This window comes from Schistocerca nitens, chromosome 1 (genome assembly GCF_023898315.1).
Source record: "Schistocerca nitens isolate TAMUIC-IGC-003100 chromosome 1, iqSchNite1.1, whole genome shotgun sequence".
Taxonomy (NCBI): domain Eukaryota; kingdom Metazoa; phylum Arthropoda; class Insecta; order Orthoptera; family Acrididae; genus Schistocerca; species Schistocerca nitens.
This window is the reverse complement of record NC_064614.1, coordinates 389,100,235-389,117,794: the sequence shown is the minus strand read 5'-3', so window position 1 is coordinate 389,117,794 and position 17,560 is coordinate 389,100,235.

The window sequence follows — 17,560 nt, the reverse complement described above, 5'->3', positions numbered from 1 at the left end:
TACGGATATATCTTTTTTTTTTTCACGCCAGTTTAACCTGAATGTTAAAAAGTCTCAAAAGAACCGGTTTCTGAAATAACCGGTTTTTGGTTATTTACTCCTATTATTTGTCGTAATAAACGTAGAAAACCAACAAAGATTGAAAACTTTTGACTCCAAGATACATAGAATCAAAATGTTAAATTGAAAAGGGAAATAAAACAAAACGAGTCCGTACACGGTTCGCTAATTTTCTCAAAAAGGGATAAGAGATTGAATCCTACAAAAAATTTCTAGTATTCCACTGTTGATTCCAGTTTTTTGAAACTCTCCTCAACGATCACGTTGTAATCGGAGATCACATCGCTATTTGACCATAAAGGATAAAACTACTAGTAAGGTTGAAGAACTCTGTTTTTCGTCTTAATTTGTCCGTTTTCAAGGGCTATAAGCAGATCAGCTACTTCCTACTTTTATTGTCTACTATGAATGGACTGTTGTTATTTTGTTAATTTATTACTTCTAGCATAATTTTCTTGACCGGTCGCGGTGACCGAGCTTCTGTAGGCTCTTCAGTCCGGAAGAACGCGGCTGCTACGGTCGCAGTTTCGAATCCTGACTCGGGCATGGATGTGTGTGATGTCCTTACGTTACTTAGGTTTAAGTAGTTATAACTCTAGGGGACCGATAACCTCAGATGTTAAGTCCCATAGTGCTTAGAGCCATTTGAACCATAATTTTCTTCCTCTTTTATTAATTCATAGAAATGTCACAGAAAACTTTAATGTTTTAAGATCCACGAAGCCTTGCAGTCATTGCTGCGTCATTTCGTAAAAATGTTTCCAGACTAGGGTTGGTGCGATTCTGCAATACAACGGATGATCGGCGACGACAGTGAGAAACTACATATAGACAAGGTGGGGGAAGTCTTGCACACTGAAAGCACACACGTACCTTCAAGTCACGACACTCAGCAACAGGGACGTCATTGTCTCGGCAACGCTGTACCAAATCTTATCGTATGTGTTGGTTACCCGTTTCTGTCAGCATTGTTATTAACATATAACTGATCGATTTTCCCATTTTCTATAACAACGCAATATTTCAAACCAATGCACATTGCGAATAAAAATTATTCATTTAACAAAAAAAGTTTATCCAAAACGAAAAATTTAGCACTGCTGCTATGGCTAATCAATATTCCACTTTTTTACTAGGTTATTAGAAAAAAAAGTCTCACAACTGAGACCAAACAAATACCGAAAAACTCCGGTTATTCAGGACGAAAATACCGGTATCAGTTTTAACCGATTGGTTTTTCCCATCCCCGTTCCTTCTGTCTTATTGAAGAGGAAATGCACCCTCGTTGTCCTCATGGTACTTACATCAGCGATTGACGTTTGATGGCTACCCGGACCAATTTCTTACACTCTTGTGCCAGCCATATCATTTAGATAAGGGCAGCCATCTTTGTTGTGGACACGTATCAACGCTACATAGTCACAGCTCTTATTATTGCTCATACTAGCCCTACACCTGTCTAGCTAGATTCCGAGAAACTCCAGATGCGACCATTGGACCGGAAACAATGCACCAGAGATATTCATCACTTAGCCTGAATTTTTTTCCCCTAGCAATGTCCTTAGAATCTCAGAAAGGTAAATATCTGGTGATAATAGTTCAAAAGTACGGGAGACAGTAACTGGCACAAAAGCAAACACATTAGTTTGCACTGAAAAAGTACAGCCTGTAACCAGTTTAACAGCCCGCATCTCGTGGTCGTGCGGTAGCGTTCTCGCTTCCCACGCCCGGGCTCCCGGGTTCGATTCCCGGCGGGGTCAGGGATTTTCTCTGCCTCGTGATGGCTGGGTGTTGTGTGCTGTCCTTAGGTTAGTTAGGTTTAAGTAGTTCTAAGTTCTAGGGGACTTATGACCACAGCAGTTGAGTCCCATAGTGCTCAGAGCCATTTGAACCATAACCAGTTTAACAAGCTTACCCAAGTTCTTTCATCTTAAAATAAGTAAATAAATAAATTTTCTCTTTGCCTGCAGCTCTATGTGTTAATGCGGAGTTTGATAATGAAAGTTGTGTTTCAATTAGTCTAAAACACAAACAAGCTTTATCTGAAGAACCTTCCTTTGAGGCCACCAGTAGAAGGGAACTAAACTTCCATTTCGTTCAAACATTACGCGCTTGAAACGTAACGCTAGGTTATCCAAAGATTTCTACTAGGCCTTTTATTTTTAGCTATTTGATACTGTGGCATGACTTCATTCGCACACTGTGTGGTTCTTTAGTGGATACAGGAGAGAGGAACAGATGCTGTTCATGAACAGAGAATTCAAATATTAATTTATTCTACATCTAATATCAAATAGTAAAGAAACACAAATCTTTGTTGCTGTATTTGCAGCGTCGGTAGCTACCAGTAGATCTGAGTGTAGAACTATATACAGATACGAAAGATTTATAAACCTGTTACTCTTCAATACAATGTCCATACAGAAGATGTCGAGTCCTGGCCACTATGAAAGTCTGCAAATGTTATTCAACTGGCAAACACACCAAATGGACTCATGAATGTTGGAAGTTCAGTACACCAGCCACTGGAGCTCTGGAGAGCAAATGCTTAAATCTCATTAGAGTGGTGTAATCACTCGTGGCAACTTTCCTCGTGCGGCGGTGGCGGCTGTAGGAAACGCGGCAGCATAACTGGCGCCACGCGTATCTGATATGAAGGTCATCTCCTATATTTCAAGCTCTTTGCTTTCCATATTTTAAGAGGGGATAATATAGACCAAAACAAGGAAAAGAACTGTTCATTAAACGTGGACTCTAAAACGCCAATCTTAAGATTTATGAGCACTTGTTGATCTTCGCAACTGTGAGACACAGCATTTCTACTGAACAAGTGATCATTTGCCTTAAGGTATCCGTTTTGAGCCCATTTTTACTGGACAATTTTTCTTGTTTTTTGGTCCATACTACTTACTACCAAAATGCGGAAAGCAAAGAGCTTGCAGTAGAAGAGATTTGTTTCACAGTATTGAAAATGAAGAAGTGCTAATATTTGTTAAGGTATGCATTTCTGAACCTATGTTTACTAAACTTTTTTTTCCTTGTTATATGAGGAATCCATTCCTGCAGTTTTGTCGTCGGGTTTGAAACAGTCTGCTCGATCTTTTTGAAACCTTCCAGATTCTCCAGGTCTCTTCCACGTATAAAATCATCTTACATGGTTACTAAACCAAGTGATAGCAATGATTATGCTCCGTGCAAAATTTTACCAGTCGGCTTCCTCTTTCGTTCTTTTCCCCCAGTTCACGTTCTCCTACTATTTTGTCCCCTCTCCCTTTTCCTGCGCCGGCCGCTGTGGCCGAGTGATTCTAAGCGCTTCAGTCTGGAACGGCGTGACGCTACGGTCGCAGGTTCGAATCCTGCCTCGGGCATGGATGTGTGTGATGTCCTTAGGTTAGTTAGGTTTAAGTAGTTCTAAGTTCTAGGGAACTGATGACCTCAGATGTTTAGTTCCATAGTGCTCAGAGCCATTTGAACCATTTTGAACCTTTTCCTGCTATCGAATTTCAGCCGTCTATCACAATTAAATTTTCCTCTTCCATAACTCTCAGGATACCTGATTTTATTTCTTCATTCATTCTTCCAAACACTTCATTTCCGTGGAGCTATTTAAGATATAAACTTGTTTTACTCTGGCGGGTGTTGACTTTGGGTCTATTTTGCCCATGGTAATACGTTATCTACGCTGTTCATAGTAGCTGATACTCATTCCAGTTCCCTGATTCATTATTGGATCCATTCTTGCATTCCTCCTATTTGATTTTGGATTTATAATACTATTTTTACCTCATCAGAAAACTTATTCTTCTTGCCGCAGTAGTTGGCTAATTCACTCTATATCCAACTTCAATCTGTCCAAGTCCCTTTTTAAATTCTCTAACTTTCCTACTTGGCTAATCAGTTACAGGATCTAAAATTCCACGCCCCGACCCGTAGAATGCCCTCTTTGCTTCTCGTGACAATAACATCCAGCTGAATGGTCCCTCGCTGGAGATCCTAATAGAGACTATTTTACCTCTGGTATATGTTCCCGATGAGAACTATATCATCGTTTAACCATACAGATGAGCTGAATGCCCTCGGTAAAAATAGCGATTCTATTTTTTTCCTTGGTTTCAACCGTTTGCAGCACCAGTAAGGCAATATTGGTTAATGTTAAAGGTTCACATCAGTCAGTCATCGGGACTGTTGCCCGTGTAACTATTAAAAGGTTGCTAGTCCCTTCAGGAACCAAAGGTTAGTCTGCCATTACACCACTCTAATAACGCAGTAGCTTGAATTCCCTCTGGAAGCCGGCATTGCCGTCTGCCAGATAAGACGTTCCTTATCGCATTCGTGGGATGCCAGGTGATCTTGGGAGCCAGACGGCAATGAATGAGGTGGTGTTTGCCACATTCCTTTATTGTTACGTGAGATGCTTACGTTACAGTGCAAAAGTCACTTGTATCTAAACGAAGCCCTGAGACAGAAACGCGTATGAAGGGAACGGGTGCAGGGGGTTAATTCTGAACAACACAAGTGTCATTGCGCCAAAGCTTTGCACAGCGAGTAAACTATTATAAATATGCCACAACTTTGAAATAGGGAAAGGTCTTGATCGCACAATTCCTTATTATGTTTATTACCTAGAATTCATGAGCTACATACAATGCAACCATTATAGGTAAATGTACTTTAATATCTTCCGCCCTGTTAGATGGTGCCATCATTTTCATGGGCCGATCCGATGTGACTTCCTTTGTAGATGCACTCGACCCCAAGAAATGAAGCCACTGTTCTCACAGACCGCTACCACAATGTACCTGCCTCGCTGCGTACTCCTTTAATTACAGACAATACATGGTGCTTCGATACTTAAAATTTTGTCAACATTAGTACTTCATGTTATTCATTTGATTTACTTTACTATTTTATCGCAACACGCGCATGAATCCTCGCCATGCGTTTCATCTATGGGCCCAGGAAATGTAACTACTCGTATCGAATATAGTTATATTACATGTAACTAAGAATTCAAAGAACTTATATCGTTATATATAGTTCTACATTTCCATGCTATTATACACATTCGTATCGAATTCCGTAAAACTGCATGTTCAAACGGAGTTCAATAATTCCGAAATAGTATGACCACTATTTCAGCATTGCCGATACCTGGGCATCAGTTTTTGTCAATCAATGATGATAACGTTACACCCTCAGTCACAATATGCTACGACGTTTTTTTGGATGTCCTCTTGTATCTGCTTCAAGCTGGGTTGTTATCTATTTTGATATTATACCTTTATGTTTTTAATATAAAATAAAGAAATAATTGTAACATTAGTCTGTATTTTATTTCAAATTGTTGCACTCACTTAGGCTTACCTACATGGTTAAATTGTATGTCATCCATTATTTGTTCGACTGTTGTAATAATCACAGGTAGTCATTCTCGTGTAAAATTTCATTTTGTGATAGTTTCAACTGCTAACAGCTGGATAGTTACACGATCTCATACTATGCAATTAAGTTAAAAAATACAAAAAACTCCTTTACTGTGTAATTGTTCCTTTTTATTTCAAGTTGTAGCCACTAATCTGAGCCCACCTAAATGATTCTGTTATATGTCATTTATTATATGTTCGTGTGTTGTAATATGACTACATTTGGCGATGCTTACGTTAACATTTTACTTAGGATGGTTGTAAACGTATTCCTTCATAAGTTATATTTTATTTCTTGTCTATATCGGTTTTATGTTTATACTGTGACACAGTACTTATAAGTTGAAAACACGCCTTCTGTTCTGGTTATTTATTAACGACTATCCCCGCACCGTTGTTCACGAGGCTGTCTAGCGACGCGCATTCCATGCTGTCAGTGTTTGACTTACTCCTCCAAAAAAGTAGCATAAATCTATCTTTGTCAAGTTGTTCACGAGGTTGTGACATGTACTTAATCGTTGTGCATAGTTGTTTGTGAAGCTACTCTTTGACTTGGTTTCCATGGTTAATTCTGACGCCACCTACTGGTCTTCGTTTATTTCTTGGTAGCTTAATCGCCACACTCAGCTTGGCACAGGTTCTATTCGAATAGACACCGGCAATGTCAAATATGACTACATGAAATGAGGTCTGTATTGTATTCCGTCTATGTGCTCACTTTCGTGAGCTTTGTACGAAAGATTGATATCAAAGTAAGTACGATACTAACTGAAATTTCTATATATTGAGTACTAAGATACATATTTACGGTATTATGTACATATTTGCTGTTGTTAACTTCCTTGCACAGTTTATTCCACAGCTTCAGTCTGATGATGAAATTTTGAAACGCGTAAAGCTTAATAAAGAACTGTGCTATCAAGACCTTTCTGTATTTCAAAGTTGTGCGAAATCTGAATGGTTGCCTGCCTCTACCATGGAAGAATTTGTCCATCAATTAATAACATAATTTGCCAAGAGATTATTCTTGGTTGAAATGTGAGCTAGGGAAGCTTATTTGATGTAATATATGCTAAAAATGAACAAAAGCGCGTCAAATTTCTGGGACCAGGCATGAACTTAAGTATGCCTTGTGAATACATTGTTAGTGTGGATACTGCGACAAGTTACGTGATACTGAAGCAACTTGAACGAACTGTATCTTCTTTGGAAGAAACTGACTGTTACTTTGAGAGGCACCCACATGCCTTGCTCATACTGTGGCATCAAGCAGTCAGGCCTGCAAGATGAGTGGTCTGCCAAGCGAGTGGATTCATTCTTATTTATCGAGGAACATGAACTCTCGTACTCACAATTAAGTTACAAATTATCCTCCTGTATGAATAATACGCAACGGAAACGCATATCTGACTATCAGTAATTTACAGAACTCTGTTCACTACGCACTGGCAATACCACATTTTCTTTTTGTCTTTTATTTAACGGCTTTTATCACACGTGGCCACCGCACTGAATATGAATGGCGCACACATTATAAATTCGGGACATCATGACAACATACAATTCAAAGGAAAAGTCCACCAATCTTTTTCTTTTCACTATTATTAATTCCGATAAATTCTATAACCTAAACACACAAATTCTATAACCTACAACAATAACACATGAGAAATTCCGCCCAGTGGGCATGGCTTAACATTGGCGATTCTCTACCTTATGGTCTCGTAATTATTTAACGCTACAGTGCACTTTCTGGATAGGATGGTGGATCTTTTATTATATCTCACACTTCGACTCTCACAATCATCATCACGAAACTTTCCTCCAGATCGAGCGGTACAGAAGGAACAAGCATAACCCACTAATCTTTTGAAACTACCTTGCTACTCTCGCATGCAAACCACACATACCCAAATTACATGACATACACCACACTACAACATGGAAAACAATACAATAAATAGTCACGACACTATCACTTTCAGCTTTCCCACTTCAATTAGTATTTATCCCAGTTTCACACGACACTGCCCCACTTTGTAATTCTACTTTCCTACTATGAACTCTGGAGATATATGCACGTCTTCCTGTGCAATGCAAGCCAAGTGGCGTTGCTGGATAGACGGCCGACTCACCTTGCTTCTCTCTCAGAGTTTGAATCTAGCGTCACACGGAATCATATCACGCAAAGTAATATTAAGAACATATTCATCACACACGCGAGTCCTCAACTGATACCATGGACGAGTACTTCTCTTTATCCTTTGTCTCATACACAGATTGAGACTCACACAGTACTTCCACGTGGAAGTACTCGTCTCTAATTTCAAGTCCTGCACACGCCATTTCTTAAATATTTCAACTTATGGTACACACGCTATTTCTAAAATATTTCAACTTATTGTACACACGCTAGTAATTCAGCTTAACTTAAGCACACGCAAGTATTTCAACTTATTGCTACACGTGGTTTCATTGTGACCGTTGGTCACTTCCGAAGATTACTACAATCCCATTAATATTACCTGCCTGACATTTAATTCTCCCCACAAAAGTTCTTGAAATAGAGAAATTATTATTTCAAACTACTCTTAAATATTCCACATGCATACCATGTCTCCACTCTTTTGTCTTTACGGAGCACAACTAAGACAGGTCTTAACAGCACAAGATCCAGCGGCAGAGTGCTGAAACATGGCCGTTCTTCAGGTCCTCTCGCACCTCTGCTGAAGTGGGGGAGCACCTTGCTACCGTATTGGTCAGCCACATTTCAGGCGCTCAAAGCTCCGGTAAATTTCATCTCTTTGGTCCCAACAAAGGTGGCCAAAGGATCGTCTCAAAGATGATCATATATTCACATTCACTATCTGCGGTTATCAGACGACCATACATTCATTCATTTCGCAGATCTCACCAAACTGGATGTAGGGATTTACTTTGCGGGAGTGCACATGTGATCAATTAAATAAATAAATTGTCATTCTTTCCCACACTGGTATCCGGCTTCGCTGTATTAATTGAAATTGAGTTATTTTACAAAAAAAAAGTGTTGTTCTGACAAAAATAATGAAGTATGTTGTACGTATTTTCAATGTCGGGCGGTACTGTATCCTTTCAACTTGTCAATACTACTGGCCTGCCCCAGCTACTCACGTGCAGCGGTATCAACAGCCGTTCGAGATGTCAGGTATAGTGGTAATAAATTATCTAAACAAAACCTTCCTCGTGAATCAGTCTACAGGATGTAGCGTCCCCAGCGAAATAATAAGAAAAGACTTAAACAGTATTTATAAAGAAGAGACATTTAAAAATTGAATAATATACAGTTTTTCTCATGTATCCGTATTATAATAATTTCGCTGTGTAAGTTTCGAGGGCAAAGAAATATAACAAAATGATCTAAAGAGACGACAAGATACACTCTTTTGTTAATTGTTTAGTCATCTTCACTTCTTCTCTTGCCTTGGTTGCGTGTAGACGGACATCTTGCGAGTGGTGGCAAATGTAAGCATATTTGTACTAATTAAGCAGATAATATATTGATTTAATATTATTGTGCACTTTTAATTTGTAAGAGGTGATCCCGATTTCATGTCCGCCTTCCTTGAATTAGCCTGCATTCGAGTAATTTACAGTGCACCAACGCAGCGGACGATGCAGCCAACGACGCCATTACGTGGCGATATTAACTTATAAAAATTAGCGGAAGCGAAAAACTCGCCCGCTATTAACATAATACACATTTTTCTCCACAGCCGCTCGTCGTTGCAGAAAATACGTAGCTTTAAGATTCTTATTTTCAGTACCACAGCCGAGAGCCAGAGCCAGGACTCCGACTGCAATGCAATAGTTAACGGAGGTAAGAAGAAATACCCTCGCGCGTGTGTGGGCCGCAATTGTAATTAAAAACTAAAGATTTTTTGCTTTTAAGTGAACTGACTAGCCGAGGAAATTAATATGAAAAATTTATTCCATTGTTCAACTTATACGTTCATACTTTAAGATTCAGTGAGTCTAACGTTCATTAACGTAAAAAATAATTTCCACTCAAGTTTAATCTTGTTAAAAAAAAGGAGAACTTCACGAAAGCATTAAATTGTAAATCAAAATTAAATGAAATATCAGTTTCATTAAGGCCCACGACGTAAGTCGGCAACAATCAACATTACCAATAAATAATATACTAAATTACGACGGCCGACGGACGCGAGAAGGAGGTGGACAGAAACATAGAAACAGCATTGGCATTAAGCCTTTATTACTAAGGCTCTCGTGTGGAATGGTGACTATTCCAAAATTTTGACAGATTGCTTTAGTGTTTGCGTTATATTTGCCATTTACCGTTGCGTGTCTTACAGAGATCCTTGGCTGTTACGGGTTGCTCGTGCCATCCTTTCCAGGTGCAGGCGGTGTTATGTTATTTTCCATGCCTCACACGGATGTAAATCATTTAATAAGAATAATGAGAGAAGACTTACTCCTTTCAATGGCACAGCACCTCACTGCCAGTTAGTGTATAATTTGTGATATATTAATTATAGGAGCTGTGTTTCTTTAAACCATGGAGTGACGTACGTCACGCCTAGCCTACATTATATTTTTTAATTCTGTGTAAGTAAACTTCTGTTTTCTTAAAAGTGACTTGCGTCACGCTTATCCACTTGGTCTCTATTGGTTCTGTTTAAGCAGTTTCTTAAGAGTGATGTACCTTACGTTTGGCTGTTTGGTATCTTTGATTCAGTTTAGTTAAATTTTGTCTTTGTACAAGGTGACATGTATCACGTGTTGATAAACTACACTTTTATGCTGTTAAAGCAAACACACATTTTGCTTAAGGGCTTTGATGCTATTAGAGTAAATGCCCATTCTGTTTAAAGGACACATGCATCCATCTGTGTTTTGGAATATTTGTGTATAGTGATCTTTGATCGATTTAGGCCAATGATCTGGGCTAGTATGATTAATGTTTTGGTCAAAGGGGTTTTATAAAAACTGTCTGTACCAAAGAAAAATATACAAAAGCAATATTTAAAAATTTTTTTGGAAATTCTTATGTTGTTAATTACTCTCCTCACCTGGTGCCCTAACATTTCAGAATACTTTCTCAGCAAATTATTTTGACGAAAAAGAGACCAGTCGAAGTGAAAATGGTTGCTAAAACATACTTGACCTCTTAGCAACATAGAATATTGACCAAACAGGGAGCACCATGACATATACAGGGCATTAGTGACCACAAGGTTCTTGTAGGTAGACTGAATACCATAACATTCAAACCCACCATAAATAAACGCAAAAACCATCTACTTAAAAATGTAGGTAAAAATTCACTTGACACCCTTCCTAAGGGACAGTCTCTGCTCCTTCCAATCTGACTATATAAGCGCAGACTAAATGCGGTTTAAATTCATAGAAGTAATATCGACAGCGGTTTAGAGATATATTCCAACTAAATTGATAAGTGATGGTACTGATCCCCCATGGTATACAAAACAGGTCAGAACACTACTGCAGGAGCAACGAAGAAAAACACGCCAAATTTAAAAGAACGCAAAATCCTCGAAAATCGCTAAATTTTACAGAAGCTCGAAATTTAGCATGAACTTCAATGCTCTGTGCTTTTATAGCCTCCATAACGAAACTCTCTCACGAAATCTGGCGGAAAATCCAAAGAGATTCTGGTCGTGTGTAAAATACATCAGCTACAAAACGCAATAAGCACCTTCACTGTGTGATACACTGTTGTTATTGACGATAATTCCACTGAAGCAGAGTTACTGAAAACGTTTTTTTTTCTGAAATTCCTTCGCAGAAGGACATGAAGTAAATATTCCAGAACTCTAACCAAGAACAACTGCCAATATGAGTAACTTAGAAATAGATATTTCGGTGTAGCGAAGTCGTGGTCGTGCGGTAGCGTTCTCGCTTCCCACGCCCGGGTTTCCGGATTCGATTCCCGGCGGGGTCAGGGATTTTCTCTGCCTCGTGATGACTGGGTGTTGTGTGATGTCCTTAGGTTAGTTAGGTTTAAGTAGTTCTAAGTTCGAGGGGACTGACGACCATAGATGTTAAGTCCCATAGTGCTCAGAGCCATTTGAACCATTTGTAGCGAAGCAAGCGTAAAGCTATTAATAAAGGCAAGACCTTTGATCAAGATTGTGTACCAGCCACATTCCTCTCAGATTATGCTAATATAATTCCTCCATTCTTAGAAGTCATATACGACTGCTCGCTCGTAAAAGGATCCGTACGTGTAGACTGGAAAGCTGCACAAGGCTCCCCAATACCCAAGAAGGGAAATGGGAGTAATCCGCTGAATTACAGATCCATATGACTAATGTCGATTTGCATTAGGATTTTGGAATATATATTGTGTGTTTGCGACCCGCACCAGGTAGGATTAAACGAAGACATCGAAGCAGTTCAGAGGCGGGATGTTAGATTTGTTACTCGTAGGTTCTAACAACACGCAAGTACACACATGAACAAACGTTTTACACCACCGCGGTTCCCAGAACTCCTGAAGATAGCCGTTGACTGTGGATATTGTATCACAGACACAGTCCCTTTGACTGTTCAGAGATGTCACTAAACCCGCACAAAGATGTAAACAACCATGCCTGATCAGCGCCTATTAGACGGATGGGATCCGACAGCTGATCAGTTCCAGTCATTCCACCAGGAAGGAGGTACACGGATCGTGTTGTCTGTAGTTCAACCATACCTAGACGGTCAATACCGCGGTTCGATCGCCTCCGCATTGTTACTTTGTACCTGGAAGGGCTCTCAACAAGGGAGGTGTCTAGGCGTCTCGGAGTGAACCAAAGCGATGTTGTTCGGACATGGAGGAGATACAGAGAGACAGGAACTGTCGATGACATGTCTCGCTCAGGCCGCCCAAGGGCTACTACTGCAGTGGATGACCGTCACCTACGGATTATGGCTCGAAGGAACCTTGACAGCAACGCCACCATGTTGAATAAAGCTTTTTGTGCAGCCATAGGATGTCGTGTTACGACTCAAACTGTACGCAACAGGCTACATGATGCGCAACTTCACTCCCTACATCCATGACGAGGTCCATCTTTGCAAGGACGACGCCATGCAGAGAGGTACAGATGGGCCCAGCAACATGCCGAAAGCACCGCTCAGGATTGGCATCACATACTCTTCTCCGCAGCTCGTCGTCTTGCGGTAGCGTTCTCGCTTCCTGCGCACGGGGTCCCGGGTTCGATTCCCGGCGGGGTCAGTGATTTTTCCTGCCTCGTGATGACTGGGTGTTGTTGTGTCGTCTTCATCATCATCATCATTCATCCCCATTACGGTCGGAGGAAGGCAATGGCAAACCACCTCCACTAGAACCTTGCCTAGTACAGCGGTGCGGCTCTCCCGCATCGTCCCCTACGCCCCTCGGAGTATCAGATCTCATCATCATCACCACTCTTCACCAATGAGTATCGCATATGCCTTCAATCAGACAATTGTCGGAGACGTATTTGGAGGCAACCCGGTCAGGCTGAACGCGTTAGACACACTCTCCAGCGAGTGCAGCCAGGTGGAGGTTCCCTGATGTTTTTGGGTGGCATTATGTGGGGCGGTCGTATTCCGCTGATGGTCAGGGAAGGCGCCGTAACGGCTGTACGATACGTGAATGTCATCCTCCAACCGATAGTGTAACCATATCGGCAGCATATTGGCGTCTTCATGGACGACAATTCGTGTCCCCATCGTCCACGACTTGTGAATGACTTCCTTCAGGATAACAACATCTCTCGACTAGAGTGGCAGCATGTTCTGCAGACATGAACCCTATCGAACATGCCTGGAATAGATTGAAAAGGGCTGTTTATGGACGACGTGACCCACCAACCACTCTGAGGAATCGACGCCGAACTGCCGTTGAGGAGTGGGACAATCTGGACCAACAGTGTCGTGATGAGCTTGTGGATAGTATGCCACGACGAGTAAAGGCATGCATCAATGCAAGAGGACGTGCTACTGGGTATCAGAGGTACCGGTGTGTACAGCAATCTGGACCACCACCACTGAAGGTCTCGCTGTATGGTGGTACAACATGTAATGTGTGGCTCTCATAAGCAATAAAAAGGATGGAAATGATGTTTATGTTTATCTCTATTCCAATTTTCTGTGAAGGTTCCGGAACTCTCGGAACCGAGGTGATGCAAAACTTTTTTTGATATGTGCATTAGTAAGGTGCTTCGGGAACTCAAATGGGAATCCCTGGAGTGAAGGCGACTTACTTTCCGAGGAACGCTGTTGAGATAATTTAGAGAACGGGCATTTGAAGCTGACTGCAGAAAGATTCTACTGCTGCCAACATACATTTCCCGTGAGGACAACAAAGATAGGAGAAATTTGGGCTCAGTCATACCTAGGCATATAACTGTCATTTTCCCCCTTTATTTGTGAGTGGAACAGGAAAGGAAACGACTAGAAGTGTTGCTGGGTGCCATACGTCACGCATCGTACGATGGCTGCCGGAGTATATTTATAGATGTAGACGTGAATTAAGATTTGCTTCTAATTACTGATGGGTTTTCAGTGCTGGAACTGTAATGTTTACGTTACGTATTACAGTATTGACAACTGAAACTCGGAGACGACAGTCATTTTATGAAGTATCTGTTACGAGAATCAGTTTTCAAACTGATTACTAGAGTAGCTGTAAAATGCACGCTCCACGCGCGCTAAAACGAACTGTGTCCACTCGGTTCATACGTCTGGAGAAGAATATCGCCAAATTCTGTTGACACTGTTTCCTTGACGGTGACGGTCACGCGCACTTGGTGGACTGTTCCGACTTCATCACGTTTCAGAAGAGGCGCGACCAGGCGACTGCGAAGGTAAGAAGCGCAACACTGCTCAGCAGCTATTCTGCCGGCGCAGCTGCGTCTTGCTTCCATTGTCGTCTGCCAGAGTAACACAGACAAGTGTGTGTCGGAATGCCGTTCCTCCGGCGATTGCAGCCAGCAGAACACAGTTTTTGCCAGTTGGGCGTCCAGAGTGGGGCAAACGCGCCACAAGTTCAAAGCGAGACGGCCGAGGCCTTCCTGGAAAGCGCGCGCGTGCTGCGGACGCTGCCGCTCCGGAACTGCAGCGTGCGACGTGCGACGTGGCCTCCACAAAGCGGCGACCGCATTCCTCGATGCTGCCTCTACGCGCATCCCACCAGTCTCACAAAAATGTCTCCTCGCACTTTTGCACAACTGAAATGCACTACTTACAATCTTCGACATACGCTCGTATTAGGCTGTCGCTTCCGTATCGTACAATATCCGATGATTTGTAGCCGGCCGTTGTGGCCGAGCGGTTCTGGGCGCTTCAGTGCGGAACCGCGCTGCTCCTATGGTCGCATGTTCGAATCCTGCCTCGGGCATGGATGTTTGTGATGTCCTTAGGTTATGTCCATTATGATTATCCGGGCTGTTATGCCGTGCTTGGTTGATGAATTTCGTCTCAATTCCCAACGTTTCGTCCCCCTCTGCGGGAGACATCTTCAAGGAGGTCTGTAGCTCGATGGAAGGTCCAACACACCCACTGGCTCGCTACTGACTGCCGCTAAATTCCGTGTCCGCACGCTCCCGCGCCGCGGCGTGGCGTCACGTGTTTAGAAAACGTCAGTGCAATTGGCCGCTGTCCGTTGCCGTCGATCGCCGTTGCCATCACCCAGTAGTGGACGGGTGGTACACATCTTCTTTAACACCGGCATCCATATACCGTTTAATTTCACGCCCTCCTCCTTTCGATTGAAATTATTAGAATGTTTAGCGATTTCGATTGCCTCCCTGTAGACCCTTTCGTAATATCCGCTTGTGGCAGCTAGTACTTGCGTCTCCTCGAAACGAATATCGTGATTCCCTGGCTGGAAAGCATGCTCCGGAGCGGGAGCGCGCGGACACGGAATTTAGCGGCAGTCAGCAGCGAGCCAGCTGGTGTGTTGGACCTTCCATCGAGCTACAGACCCCCTTGAAGATGTCTCCCGCAGACGGAGGCGGAACGTTGGGAATTGAGACAAAATTCGTCAACCGACCACGGCATAACAGCCCGGATAATCAAATGGACATGACATTTCCCGCCGTGAAAGTCTACATTTTAGTGTCCTTAGGTTAGTTAGGTTCAAGTAGTTCTAAGTCTAGGGGACTTATGACCTCAGATGTTAAGTCCCATAGTCCTTAGAGCCATTTGAACCATTTGATCATTTGTACTGGACACCCCTATGTAGTGCGGAACGGACCAATAGATGCCACGAGAGACAGAACCGCCAGTATGAAAGATGTACTGTTCTCTCAGTAGAGAAGCAGCAGTAGCAGAATGGGTCGGTTAGGAGAGCTTAGTGACTCGGAACGTGGACGAGTCACTGGATTCACCCGAGTAATAAATCCATCAGGGGCTTTCCATTCCTCCTGAAGCTGTCCAAGTTGGCTGTTAGTGACATGATTGTCGAATGGGGACGTAAAGGAACAATCACAGCTTAATCAAGACCCAGCTGACTTCATGAACTGATATGGACCATCGAGTGTTACAGAGGGTCTCCAGAATCAAATTTTCATTCTGCAGAGGAGTGTGCGCTGATATGAAAGTTCCTGGCAGATTAAACCTGTGCCGAACCGAGAACTCGGGATCTATGAGTTTCGCGGGATAGTTCTCTACCAAGTGCTCTTGCCGAGTTCGAGTCTCGGTCCACCACCCAGTTTTAATCTGCTAAGAAGTTTTGTATCAGCGCACTTTTCGCTGCAGTGTCAAAATTCATTCTGGAAACATCCCCCCCCCCCCCATGCTGTGGCAAAGCCATGTCTCCGCAATATCCTTTCTTCCAGGAGTGTTAGTTCTGCAAGTTTTGCAGGGGAGGATCTGTGAGATCTGGAAGGTAGGAGACGAGATCCTGGCGGAAGTACAGCTGTGAGGACGGGTCGTGAGTCGTGCTTGGGTAGCTCAGTTGGTGCCGGCACGGTAGCTCAGCGTGTTCGGTCAGAGACCTGGCTAGTGTCTGTAACAAAAAAACTGAGTGAAGGGATCAACATCGAACTACAACGGATGTCATGTGACATCCGTTACGACCAAATGCAACGGAAAAAAATAAAAAAAATAGGTGGAGTACTTGCCTGCGAAAGATAAGGTCCCGAGTTCAAGTCTCGGTCCCGCAGACAGTTTTAATCTGCCAGGAAGTTTCATTATGGGGACTGATTGTAAAAAATCGCTGAAGGCATCATTAGAACTAAGAACTACTAGCAGCTACCACAATGACAGGATGTATGGAGCCAAAAGGAATAGGGTACAGTGGTAGTGCAGCTCCTAACTAGCCAGTAGTTTGTGTAGTCAGTGCTGAGTAACGACTGAAGTGCTGTAAAGAGCGACGCCACTGAACAGGGGCTGAATTGAAACGAGTCATTTGGAGTGATGCAGCACGCCATAACCTCTGGCAATCCGATAGAAGGGTTTGGGTTTGGCGAAGGCCTGGGGAATTTTACCTTCTATCGTGTGTACTGCCAGCACTGAAGTACAGAAGAGGTAGTGTTACGGTACGGCCGTGTGTTTCGTCGTTTGGAATTTGCTTAAAAATGCGGAAGCATATGAATACGTTTTGCAGCATTGTGTTCTGCGTACAGTAGAGTAACAGTTCGGAGACGGTGACTGTGTTAGCATCACAATGCCTCCTGTCATAAAGAAGCTTGTGGGAGGCAATGGTTTGTGAAAAATGACATTCTTGAAATGAGCTGGCCTTCCCCGAGTCCTAGGAACACCTGTAGGATGAGGCACAGCGTCGACTTCAGATCCCACTGTCCAACATTGCTACCTTCTCTAGATTCGGCTCTTGAGGAAGACTGGACTGCCATTCCTTCACGCACATCGAGACACCTCACTGAAAGAGTCCCCAGCAGAGCCGCCATAAATGTGAACGCTGGACACACTATATTTATTTGTCCGTAAGTAGGTATCCGAATCCTTTTAATCAGAACAAGTATTTATGTAGAATCTCTTTAAGTCTTTTATTCTTCTCCCTGAGTTCCTTGTTTACTATTTTCATTTTCTGAAATTCATTTTGTCATCGAAAGCAG